At 38.3% G+C, this 13,657-nt stretch overlaps 2 long non-coding RNA genes across 2 annotated transcripts; both read left to right on the top strand.

The window, feature by feature from the left end:
• Window positions 1–1,807: 1,807 nt before the first annotated feature.
• LOC141396449 (uncharacterized) lies at window positions 1,808–7,821 on the top strand. Its single transcript, XR_012411162.1, has 5 exons — window positions 1,808–2,117; window positions 2,184–2,743; window positions 6,188–6,631; window positions 6,703–7,235; window positions 7,301–7,821. It is a non-coding gene; the product is annotated as an uncharacterized lncRNA (long non-coding RNA).
• Window positions 7,822–10,404: 2,583 nt separating this feature from the next.
• LOC141397949 (uncharacterized) lies at window positions 10,405–13,456 on the top strand. Its single transcript, XR_012411572.1, has 2 exons — window positions 10,405–10,687; window positions 10,754–13,456. It is a non-coding gene; the product is annotated as an uncharacterized lncRNA (long non-coding RNA).
• Window positions 13,457–13,657: the final 201 nt, after the last annotated feature.

Below are 13,657 nucleotides of genomic sequence, written 5' to 3'. Positions count from 1 at the left end.
AAAAACATAAATATTATATAAGAGAACACAAAAAAAAACATATATTTAGCTAGTCATTTCGATCAATATAAAGGTAAATTTACGTTACTCTGTAACTCAACGAATAGAACCTACACTCTGTCGAGATAGGGTTATGGGTCCAAATTTCCGACCCCGATTACTATACGTCACAGTTCAATCCCTAATTGAGCTCAGTTAGAGGTCTATACCTGTTGACTAGGACGCTTCAGTCCCATAAGCTATTATAATCCTACCCCTATCACTACGGTTGTAAAGTCCTTTACAAGTCTATTATAACGAATGATTCAAAAAAAAGTCGTTTATGAGAATCAAAAAAAATTAAGTAAAGTATACAAAATAATATAAAATTAATTATTAACAAAAGATAATGTCAAGTAAGTATAATAACGCAAACAAAAAAATTAAGAAAAACTATCTGATGGTTTTATCGTAAATCACCGATTTTCCACATGCGCCTAACTGACGACTTCAATTTGGTGATCATTAATCTTTAATTATGCCACTTTAGTCGTTTATTATAGTTTATACCAATTTCTGATGAAAAAAGCTTACTGGCATACAACTATCCTACAGCGTATAACACTGCTAGTTTCAACTGCTAGAACTGTCGTGGCTAGGTGTTTGGCGCAGCTACAAGTACTCAGCAGCTGGTATTTAGAACAGAGCTTTGGCTGATACAGGGTGTTTCCATAAAAATTTTAATCGGCAGCGATTGGCTAGTCGCTTTGCGTTTTCCGGCGGACGTATATTCTCAAAAATTTGAATCTTACCCTGCGTTTACACATGACAGGACAGTTGAGTACATGTATTGATTGTCAAAAATCCAAAACTTGCCTGTGTGACGTAGGCGTCCAGACAATTGCAAAAACAGTTGTAAAATTATGAATGAAAATCATCGATTTCTTTTATTTTCCCTTCACATATTTTGTTTTTCTTCATATTCTGTTGTTTTCAACACATTTCAATTATTATCTCACACATTTTTACAAAACATGTCAAACATTTGTTAAACCTACTGTCTGTGAAAAAATGATGGACAGCTGGGAGACAAACGACAAATATATGTATGTGTTAGTAAATCAGAGTTGTATTTGCAGACAGTCTGTCTTGTGTAAACGCCTAGTTATAGATTAAAATAATATAAAGCCAATCACTTGCCGATCCAATTATACTCGTTCCACGATTACAAAGAATTAATGTGTTCAGTCCTACCTTAAGGCTGTTGTACTTAGCTATTATTTCCACTTTAAAGCTGTCAATGGTAATACGCTGATGACGACAATCTTCACCAACTGCTCGCTTATGGTTATCACTCGCTATCACTGTGCAAGAAATTTTCCTGTTAAATAGAACGTTAACATATTTTTGTTATTCAGTCCTATTATCAAACACTTTTCTCATCACAAACTCACTTTTCTTTTTCTTGCACCTTATCTAATCACAAGGAAAACTTCTTAAGCTTGAACAATTGTTAATTGTCTCTTTAAATTGTTACACGAAACTCGTCCACACCGGAATATATAAAAATGTTCTGGACGTTTTCCCATCGCATTTCTCTTTTATATGCAGACTTTCCCTGATTGCACTTTCTTCCAAAAATTCCCTAAATCATTAGTATTAGTGAAAACCTACAGTTTGCCCTTTTCCTCTAACTAGTTTTTGTTATTTTTTTCATACATTTAATTTGTTATTTTTTTCTGCCAGTCGGCCATACGCTATCATTCAGGGATGGAACATGACTACCCTGTACTTTTTAGTACCGACCCGGTGACAGCTATATATTGACAGCTGTTGATGTATTACGGACAATAGATCCCTATCAACGATAAATAAATCAACGTCAACATTACTTTAGCCCTTTACCGAGGAAAAACAATACTTCTGAGGAAAAATCAGAGAAAAATACTACAAAAACCGTGTGGACCACGATACCCCAGAAACAGCAAGTCTCAAGAAGAAGAATTTGTTCACAAGTATCAGCACCATCGTAAGTGGGAAAGCAAATTTGATTAATGTGGAGTGTGTACGTCTGTGTGTTCTATTGTTTTGCATTGCGGCCGGTCATTCACAATAGAATACAATGTAACATGGACATGGTTTGTAAACATTATTATTCGATTACGCATATGTTGTATTAATGCCATTTATTTTATTTATTTTAGCACGAACATTCATTTCGGTGGAAATTTTACTGAGGGGCTCTTCATCTGACTTGGACCTGCCTTGAATATGTGGACAGCCAAATCATCAAACTCCCATTGGAATTTGTCATAAAGGGGTTGTTAACGTGGAGTGATCGATATTTTTATATACAACTAGAACTCCCCATATGATACTATCCTGCCAGCCGGCATCGTTTATAAGCTTTCCAAGATGCTCAATTTGCTTCAACAATCTTATCGTGTGCATTCATCAGCCTTAGCTGCCATCCCGCAACAAAACTCCGACTATTTCGAACCTGTGATGAAATAGGCGGTGTGCGGAGGGTTGGATACGAATTGATGACGCTTGATTCGTGAAACCCAACGTGGGGAACTCCCACACCCTGACGTCTCATTAGCCGGGCCTATGTTAACTAAGTTTTAGGGAAGTATATTCGTACTAGGTATATATATTAGATCATTTACTTTGGTTCTTCTTTTAGTGTTGTTTTGGGATTACTCATCACTATGTATCCACGAGGTGGCATGCGTAATTTAATTATATGGCAGTGACTGTGATGGTAAGTTGATATGATGGTAAGTTTATCAATGTAGAACTTATAACTACACACATAGGACATTCACAACAAGCACTTATCCTATATTGCACGTAGTTACTTTGGTATCACAGTCGGGTTACTGCCAAAAGGCTTATCACAGAATTAATCACATTTTAAGATCCTTTGAGTGCGCTACACCTAAGGGTCGGCCTTGGAGGTCCTCGACCTCATACATATTATTTCCGACGGGCTTGCTTATTCGAACTTTTGTGAACTTTCTTGCGAACTTGGCATTGAAGTTCTTTTGAAAATCACTAAGCATATAGTTCCTACGGAATACTTCTTGGCCGGGGACAAATTTGGTCACTCGGGCTCTTGCATTATAGCGCCTGGCACTGACCTCGTAGGCTTTATGCATATTCTCTTTTATCTTTTCTCGTATGAGTAACAGACGATCATTTCTATCAAGATTAAGTATTTCGTGTTCTGTTAGAGATTGTAGCTTCCTTGCCAAGTTGTAATCGGACCCGCTCGAGTACATGTGGTAGCCAAATAAGGCAAAGAAGGGTGTCACGCCTGTAGCCACATGTACCGAGGTCCGAAGCGCACACTCTATTTCCGACATGTATAGATCCCAATCCCTGTGATCATTCTGCATGTAGGCTCTGATTGCAGCCAGAACGGATTGGTTAACCCGTTCTGACGCGTTAGCTTGTGGTGAATATGGTGCTGTTTGCATATGTTTTATATTATATGCCTCTATCATGTCCTTAAACTGTTTGGAGTTGAACTGTGCACCATTGTCGCTGTGCACAGTTTCAGGGACTCCAAACTTTCGAAATATCTCCTCCACAAGAAATTTCACGACATTACAGGCCGTGGCTTCTTTCATGCATTTTAAAAAAACAAATTTGGAAAAATGATCTACTACGATGAATATGTACGCGTTGCCACTCTTTGAGCGGGGGTATTTCCCCAAAAAATCAACGTAGAGTTTTTGAAAGGGCCGCTCTGTCTTCACTTCATTGCCTATCGTTGGTTGTGTTTTATAATTCACACTCTTTGTTTCTTTACACGTTGTGCACTTGCCGACGTATTGTCTGACCTGTGACGTCATGTTTGGCCAATAGAATTGTTGCCTTAGGCGGCTCAAGGTTTTAGACATTCCACCATGAGCTGCTGTGGGGGCATCATGGGCCTTTTCAATAAGAATATGGGTCAGTGAATCTGGTACCCACAGTCTCCATTCATATTCGCCTAACATTTCGTTTTCATCAGACCTCATGCGTTTAAATATCATGCCATCTTTAATTTTTATATCTGGAAGCCGATCTTGATTGAATTCTATATTCTTCTTGAGAGCTTCGTATTCAGGGCTTTCGAATTCATTAGTTTCGAAGTCGAATACTTGATTTAGATCCAGTTCCTCGACCGTTGGTAACCTGGATAATGTATCCGCCACCACATTTTCTCTGCCCTTGCGATGCTCGATTTGGAAACTGTACGATTGGAGCTGCAATGACCAGCGGGCGAGACGCCCACTCAGATCCTTTAAACTCATCAGCCACTGTAAACTTGCATGGTCTGTTATGACAGTGAAATCCATTAGTTCTACATATGGACGGAATTTTTTCACTGCCATAACAGCCGCAAGGCACTCTTTCTCAGTGACACTGTAGTTTCTCTGGCTTGAGTTGAGTTTTTGAGAATAAAAGGCTATGGGGTGCTCGTCCCCCTGGTCATTGAGCTGAAATAGTACTGCTCCGATTCCATAATCGGAAGCATCGCATTGGATATAAAATCTTTTACCAAAGTCGGCATGGCGCAATACCGGAGCCGTGGTCAAAGCTTTCTTCAGTCTATCAAAAGCGGTAATAGCTTCTTCAGTCATCTTAAACTTTTTGGATTTCTTCAGGGTATCCGTTAAGGGTGCAGAGATGGTGGCGAAATCCCTTATGAAGCGCCGATACCATCCTGCGGTACCCAAAAAGCTCCGCACTTCCCTTGGATTTCTTGGGACAGCTATTTTTCTAATCGCCTCTACTTTTTCGGGGTCTGTTTTGAGCATCCCACCCCCAATTATGAAACCTAGGTACTTTAATTCCCTAAAGCAAAACTGCGATTTTTTTAAACCTATTGTCAAATTCGCGTTTCTCAAACATTGGGCAACTTCTTTTAGCAAATTGAGGTGTTGATCGAAATCGCTTGATATGACTAATAAGTCGTCCAAATAGACGAATACGTTTTCTTTCAGTCTGGCGGGGACGACCTTGTCCATTAAGCGGCACAACCGCTGAGCCGCATTACATAGCCCGAAGGGCATGACTCGAAATTGGTACAAGGGTCGTCCCGGTACCGTGAAAGCCGTATATTTTTTGCTTTCCTCTTCAAGTTCTATCTGCCAGAACGCGAATTTCAAATCGACGCTACTTATATAAAAAGTTTCGTCGATTCGACTAAGTATGCCGTCGATATTTTGGAGAGGATATGCATCCTTCTCCGTAAGCTTATTCAGCTTCCTCGCGTCCAGGCAGAAGCGGTTTTTACCCGGTTTCCTGACTACCGTGGTGCGATTGCTCCACGGGCTTTCGCTTTCTTCGATCACCTTCAATTTAAGCATTTTGTCTATCTCGTCATACGTAATCTGTTGTACCGCGGGAGACATAGGATAGTGCCTATCCTTCACTGGCTCAGCACCCTCCAATAATTTTATAGTATGCTTTTCGAGCGGTGTCCGCCCCAACCCCTTTTTCTCAAAGGTATCAAATTCCTCTATCACTTCATCCAATCTACGCTGTTGCTCTTCATTCAATATATGCGGCTTTAGTCTGTGATTTTCGGCATCGTTCTTATATTCCTCGACTATTCTCTCTACATTGATTTCACTGACGCCTAACAATTCGGGAGCAATATTGAACTTCCTCCAGAAGTCAATGCCCAAATAGAGGGTTTGCTCCAAATCGGGGCATAAGTACAGAGTCATTTCCTCTTGGTTGGATTCATATTCGATTATGACCTCTACCCTCCCCACAATTCTGAACCTTTGGCCACTAGCAGTCGATATATTATGGCATACGGGCTTCACAACAATTTCTAGATCTTCCACTAACTCCCTACATCCTTTACCTAGAAGACTCACGGAAGCTCCACTGTCTAGCAACCCCTTTATACTCTTTCCTTTCAGCAGAATTTGGGCATATAGACGGGGGTCCGGATTGTTCATATCCGCTCTAACAATTGCATCCACCAAAAATCGTTTTATCTTTCTTTGTTCGGCCGTTTTTTGCCGTATTTTTAGAATGCGTTTTGTTTTTCGACTCTCCTGCTCACCTGTGCCAAATATCCTCTCTCTTACTTGATTATAATTCTTCTCTCTTTCCTCCAATGGAATATGATGCCTCAACCTAGCATAATGGTTATTAATATGGAGATCAGTATCCATTTTAATTTGGTCTTTCTTTTCAGAACCAAGCCTCGGAATGATTTGAATTTGCCCTATATCTCGGGGTTGTCTGTCGGGCGTGATTCCCCCGCATTCTCCACGCCCCTCTTCGGGTTTCCCGATTTGCAGTTGGGGCACTTGGGACAAGTAGTGTTCGGCTTGCCGCATCTGTAACAAAAGACCTTTCTTTCGGTCGATGGGCAATCCATAAAAACATGACCAGCAGTACGGCAGTTCCAACAAACTACTATTTTACTTTGAGTGTTCAATCGCACCGCAGACACACTCTCAGAGGGCTCTAGTTGTGGATTTGGTTCATCGTAATCATAGCTATCAAAATCTAGTTCGTTCACCTGTCTACCTGGTCGCGGATGAGATAATGCAGGCCTTGGATCGCGTCTCGGAAAATTCTTTTCTGCTTCCTTGCATTCTATCCTCAGCTTTTCCACGGTCGCGATCGTCATTGGGTAAACAACCGTTTTAATATTATCTTTAACATTTACTTTGATTATGCTAATCATGTCTTGATCCGTTACAGGATGTAATAGACGAGATCGAAGTTGACCCATGACATGGAAATACGCATCTACGGATTCGTTAGCCATCTGTTTGCGCTCCACTAAATCTCGCATGGCCTCGAACGGATTTTTTGTTGACTGATATCGGCATAGGAGGGCATCCTTTAATTGTATCCAGCTCGAGAAGGATCGAATCTTCTGGCACTGCCAAAACCACTCCAAAACTGGGCCCGATATCAATACCCTAAAATCTCTAACTATCTCTTCCCATGGTATCTCGTATTGTGCCTGCAAACTTTCCAGACGAAAGATGAACTCCTCGACTGTGAGCTTCAGGGGATTCGAGTCATAATTAATACCAAATTTATCCACTCTGATTCGGATTGGCTCGTTTATAGCCGATCGAGTGCAATGGCTACTGTTGGACATCGTTTCTGTCGACTGGTGATTCCCTCCCGATGCTTCAACTAACGCTGCCGGTTGTTCTTCTGAGCCTCTATGGGTATTTACGTTTGGAACGTTCATGGTCAACGTTTGAATAGATTGGACTAAGGTATTTAAAGTTTTTCTTATATCTTCGACCTCACTACTAATCATATTCTTCACTTTCTCCTCAAGGTTCTTTTCACTGGGTAGACTTCTACTCGACGGGGTCGAAAAGCGTTCAGTCCCCGCTTCATTGCCTACTTGTGCTGACTGGGTTTGGTTGTTACCGATTTCCTGTATTGGGCGGTTCATGATGGTGCCTGACAGGTCCCTAATTTGTGGATTTTTGTCATTTGCATTAGATCCGGATGTGGACATCTTTATCTTCTTATTTTCAATACTATGATGTCCTGGATTTTCATCAAACGCTGGAGGCCAAATTCTTTTCGTAGCTGTCTTGGATCTAGTGATCATACCAGTAACAAGAACTACCAGCCTTGGTTTGTTTTATGCGTTGACGCTACGCAGAAAAATAACTGATTTTGGGAAGAAAATGCACTGTTTTCGAAGTTTATTCTTATGTGGACTATTCTTAGGCGTATTACTGGGCAAGCTATGTATTACTATAAATTCACGCTATATTCTGTCAATGTATTTAGTATATAGTTATTTTGATTAAAATTCGCAAGATTTTCCGTTCTTTTCAACTTAAATTCTTTCTATCTTATGGGAGGTTATTTTGGTTGTCTTTTCAGAGGGAAATTTTAGGAGTAATGTTTTTAATATTTCCAACTCCCATCGTTGCGAAACCATACCAACATCGCTGTCTATCCATATCGGTCGGGACAACGGTGAGAGTTTTCCATATTAACACTATTATTCTCATCTAATTTTTCCTATACTAACGGTGTTCCTTTCCATCATAATGTTCTAGATAGACACATCAACAACACATTTAAGGAACATCTAATATGTTATTTGGATTCCACGGCATACTGTTTGCATCTTCCTACAAACGAAGCTATCGTGGTATTTCGCGCGGGATACTCAGTCTTGCGGTTCTCTAACCACAATGGATATCACTTCCGCTCACCTCCAATTCTAACTAATAGATATTCCCAGACACTAACATTACAAAAAGAAAACAGGTCACAGGTCGATTACAAAAAACACTTAGTTACACTACGCGAACTAGGTATTGCACTGACCCTTTATTATCTAAATCTAGTCTTACGTCAAAGCATCTATATCTAATATTGCACATTTAGCAGTCTTCATTGAAATGAAACTGGCTGCAATATCAGTTAGGTGTATTTAACTTCGATCTAAATTTGTCATTGGGCTATTACATCTAAATTTCTGGCTATTTCCAAGTGCCTAGTTGATACTGCACTTACTCGAACTCACTCCTAAATCATATTCTATATGACCTTCGAAGTACTCTTTTATTCTTGGGCGCCATTTCTGTTATGACCGCGCTAGGTTTTAGATTGGCCATCGGACTAGCTATCGGTCCCAGGGGGTTCTCAACCCGCCAAACTAATTCTGGGTCTAACAAGAACTTTCATTATTTGATACACAAAGACACTACACAAAATACAACACGGAGAACATTATGTGGAACTTGGGCCCTTGGTGGTCAGACCCTCACACAGCCCTCCCATCCTTGGTCCACGAATCCATTTCTACTATTTACATGAACCCCACAAACTCCTTTTCCCTTACCTCCCTCTTACAACCTTTTTCCCTCCCAAATTAATAACACTACTCCATATTCATCTTAATTCACGTTTACTTATAACATAATTTTATTGATAAAAAAAACATAAATATTATATAAGAGAACACAAAAAAAAACATATATTTAGCTAGTCATTTCGATCAATATAAAGGTAAATTTACGTTACTCTGTAACTCAACGAATAGAACCTACACTCTGTCGAGATAGGGTTATGGGTCCAAATTTCCGACCCCGATTACTATACGTCATAGTTCAATCCCTAATTGAGCTCAGTTAGAGGTCTATACCTGTTGACTAGGACGCTTCAGTCCCATAAGCTATTATAATCCTACCCCTATCACTACGGTTGTAAAGTCCTTTACAAGTCTATTATAACGAATGATTCAAAAAAAAGTCGTTTATGAGAATCAAAAAAAATTAAGTAAAGTATACAAAATAATATAAAATTAATTATTAACAAAAGATAATGTCAAGTAAGTATAATAACGCAAACAAAAAAATTAAGAAAAACTATCTGATGGTTTTATCGTAAATCACCGATTTTCCACATGCGCCTAACTGACGACTTCAATTTGGTGATCATTAATCTTTAATTATGCCACTTTAGTCGTTTATTATAGTTTATACCAATTTCTGATGAAAAAAGCTTACTGGCATACAACTATCCTACAGCGTATAACACTGCTAGTTTCAACTGCTAGAACTGTCGTGGCTAGGTGTTTGGCGCAGCTACAAGTACTCAGCAGCTGGTATTTAGAACAGAGCTTTGGCTGATACAGGGTGTTTCCATAAAAATTTTAATCGGCAGCGATTGGCTAGTCGCTTTGCGTTTTCCGGCGGACGTATATTCTCAAAAATTTGAATCTTATAGATTAAAATAATATAAAGCCAATCACTTGCCGATCCAATTATACTCGTTCCACGATTACAAAGAATTAATGTGTTCAGTCCTACCTTAAGGCTGTTGTACTTAGCTATTATTTCCACTTTAAAGCTGTCAATGGTAATACGCTGATGACGACAATCTTCACCAACTGCTCGCTTATGGTTATCACTCGCTATCACTGTGCAAGAAATTTTCCTGTTAAATAGAACGTTAACATATTTTTGTTATTCAGTCCTATTATCAAACACTTTTCTCATCACAAACTCACTTTTCTTTTTCTTGCACCTTATCTAATCACAAGGAAAACTTCTTAAGCTTGAACAATTGTTAATTGTCTCTTTAAATTGTTACACGAAACTCGTCCACACCGGAATATATAAAAATGTTCTGGACGTTTTCCCATCGCATTTCTCTTTTATATGCAGACTTTCCCTGATTGCACTTTCTTCCAAAAATTCCCTAAATCATTAGTATTAGTGAAAACCTACAGTTTGCCCTTTTCCTCTAACTAGTTTTTGTTATTTTTTTCATACATTTAATTTGTTATTTTTTTCTGCCAGTCGGCCATACGCTATCATTCAGGGATGGAACATGACTACCCTGTACTTTTTAGTACCGACCCGGTGACAGCTATATATTGACAGCTGTTGATGTATTACGGACAATAGATCCCTATCAACGATAAATAAATCAACGTCAACATTACTTTAGCCCTTTACCGAGGAAAAACAATACTTCTGAGGAAAAATCAGAGAAAAATACTACAAAAACCGTGTGGACCACGATACCCCAGAAACAGCAAGTCTCAAGAAGAAGAATTTGTTCACAAGTATCAGCACCATCGTAAGTGGGAAAGCAAATTTGATTAATGTGGAGTGTGTACGTCTGTGTGTTCTATTGTTTTGCATTGCGGCCGGTCATTCACAATAGAATACAATGTAACATGGACATGGTTTGTAAACATTATTATTCGATTACGCATATGTTGTATTAATGCCATTTATTTTATTTATTTTAGCACGAACATTCATTTCGGTGGAAATTTTACTGAGGGGCTCTTCATCTGACTTGGACCTGCCTTGAATATGTGGACAGCCAAATCATCAAACTCCCATTGGAATTTGTCATAAAGGGGTTGTTAACGTGGAGTGATCGATATTTTTATATACAACTAGAACTCCCCATATGATACTATCCTGCCAGCCGGCATCGTTTATAAGCTTTCCAAGATGCTCAATTTGCTTCAACAATCTTATCGTGTGCATTCATCAGCCTTAGCTGCCATCCCGCAACACGTTATTGAAATTTTTACCAATTTCACACAAAAGTTTCAAACCATTTAACCCGCTAAGTATTATCTGATCTTCACGTTGGTTTGTACGCTTCTTCTTCATCATAAACTCAAACTTTGTTTAAAATTTTGCGGGTTATTATTTTGACCTACAGAGCCGCTACCAAATGTGTTAAAATTTTGTTTTTGGTCCATTTCATCCCCTGAACATTTCACGATCATCACCAAAAACTAATCAACCAACCTCCTTAAAAAATTTGTTACAATCGGTCCATAATTGCGACCTTAAACTTGTTTACAATTTTTAATGGACGGACACACATCGCTAAATCGCCTTATCTCGTCGAGATATGAATTTTGACATACCAAATAAGGGGTCTAGGACGAATATTTCGTGGTGTTAGATAAACTTTTGGAGAGACAATATGTAGCATGGGATAAAAATGTGGTTCTCTACACAGAACCCATTATATATTAAGCAGTAGGCCCGTTATCTAGCAAACACTTTATTGCAATTTACATCAGAGGAAAGGTCAGTAGTTTTTTCCCATATGTAGGCTACTTTGCGAAATATATATGTCCTCATGAAATTAAAATATCGACCAAAAATAAAATTTTTATATTTTTTATACAAAGTAATGGTCAATTTCACCCGCTAAAGAATATCAGATCATCATTCAAAATTGTAGGCATCTTTATCGACCTATACTCTTACCCGGTGCAAAATTTCGTGACTATTGATGTATAATTGCGACTTCTAGCGAGTTTATTATTACACTACAAACAAATAACGGAATATATTAGGCTGTAACTCTTTTATCTAATCATGCACACCAACATAATTGGCATCAATTGAAATCTCACTTGTCCCGAATGTCACTTCCAGGAATTAAGATATAAGCTGTATATTAAAAATTTTCACAATTTTCACACAAAAGTTTTGGTCCATTTAACTCCCTAAATATTATCCGATCGCCATCTCAAATTGCAAGCTGCTCCTTTGTGATATACTCCTACATTGTTTAAAATTACGCGTTGATCGGACTATTATTGAGACCTACAGAGCCGCTAGAAAATTGGATAAATATTATGTTTTTGGTCCATTTCACCCGCTAAATATTTCACGATCATCACCAATAAGAAAAGGGATCTATTCTGGTCTGAACCCGACCTCCATACAAAATTTCGTGACGATTGGTCCATAATTGCGGCCTGGAGCGTGTTTACAATTTATAATGGACAGACGGACGGACGGACGGACGGACACACATCTCAAAATCGCTTTATCTCGTCGAGATATGAAGATTGGTATACCACATTGGGGGTCTCCGACGAATATTTCGCGGTGTTACATGAATTTTTACCAAAACAAACTTATAATACCCTTTTCCACATTGTGGTATAGGGTATAAATATACATATGTATGACCATAACACTTTGACATTTCTGTATGATTCGCACCATGTGTACAAAATTCAGATTTTGTAAAAAGTGACAAGTGGTATGCACAAATATCTAAAATACATACCATGGCACAATTACCCAGGTAGTGGCATCGTAAAATTTTGAATATGTTATGTCAAAACTTTCTTTATGTTGTTGGGGAAATTACAACAAAAATAATTTTTTTATAAAGAGATTTGACTTTTCATATTCGATCAGCTGGTGTGATACCACTACCTGGTAGTTCTGCCATGATACATACCATGTAGAAACCCCATTAGGGAGCGCTCCATTCGGCCATGTATTTTCGTATGCAGTTGAGAAATTAATTGTTAGAAGAAAACAATTTTACCAAAAAATGCATGGTAGAACAAATACAAGGTAAAGTTAATACTACAACAAATACAACTCGAACAACAACCACAAAGGAATTTGTTTTTGTTTGTAACGTTACTGCCAGTTGTATTTGTAAACAAAACAAGGAAATGTCTATAAATTATTGGAATTTAAAAAACTAATAATTTTTCACATTTGGTTGAATATTTTGGAAAACATGAATGAAAATTCGTTACATTTTCAATTTTTATGTTTCCACATCATCCCACTAAATGCATAAATTCGCGCAGAAAGTATTCTTGCAGAAAAGTTTGGGGTCGCTGGAAATTCATAGAAAAAGGAGAAGCTGTTTCAATGTTTTGTTTTAGAAATCAAAGAAGCACATGTTTATTAGGGCTTTATTTCTTTAAATTTTAACAAAATACCTCACATATTAACAAACGTTGTATCGCCTCTACAAGCGGGGATTTACTGCGCGGCTTATCGTTCGAACTTGGGGGAGGTTACATATCATTGATATGAAGAAGTCTTTCTGGGAAATGGTTTTTTTCCGAATGATATATTTTTTTCTCAAAAAATATATGTCCCTAATGTACATCGAAATAGAAATAAACGTATAAAATGTCATATGAAATTTGACACTAACGTTACAACCCAGTTCAGTCAGCTGTGTATTGCTGCTACCTTTTCTTATTCTACCATGCAAAAATGAAGGAAATAGGTAAAGAAAACGAAAATGAAAACACATCCAACGTTTGAGTAAAGTTTTGTGTTGGGCGCTGAGAGAAAAAACAACAACAGACAAATGAATTTGAATTTTTCGGCATCATGCCCAACAGTGTAAAAACCCC

This window comes from Musca autumnalis, unplaced genomic scaffold (genome assembly GCF_047663935.1).
Source record: "Musca autumnalis isolate F117 unplaced genomic scaffold, ASM4766393v1 scaffold_3, whole genome shotgun sequence".
Taxonomy (NCBI): domain Eukaryota; kingdom Metazoa; phylum Arthropoda; class Insecta; order Diptera; family Muscidae; genus Musca; species Musca autumnalis.
The sequence above is the reverse complement of the archived record's forward strand: the minus strand, read 5'-3'. Positions and strand labels throughout refer to the sequence as shown.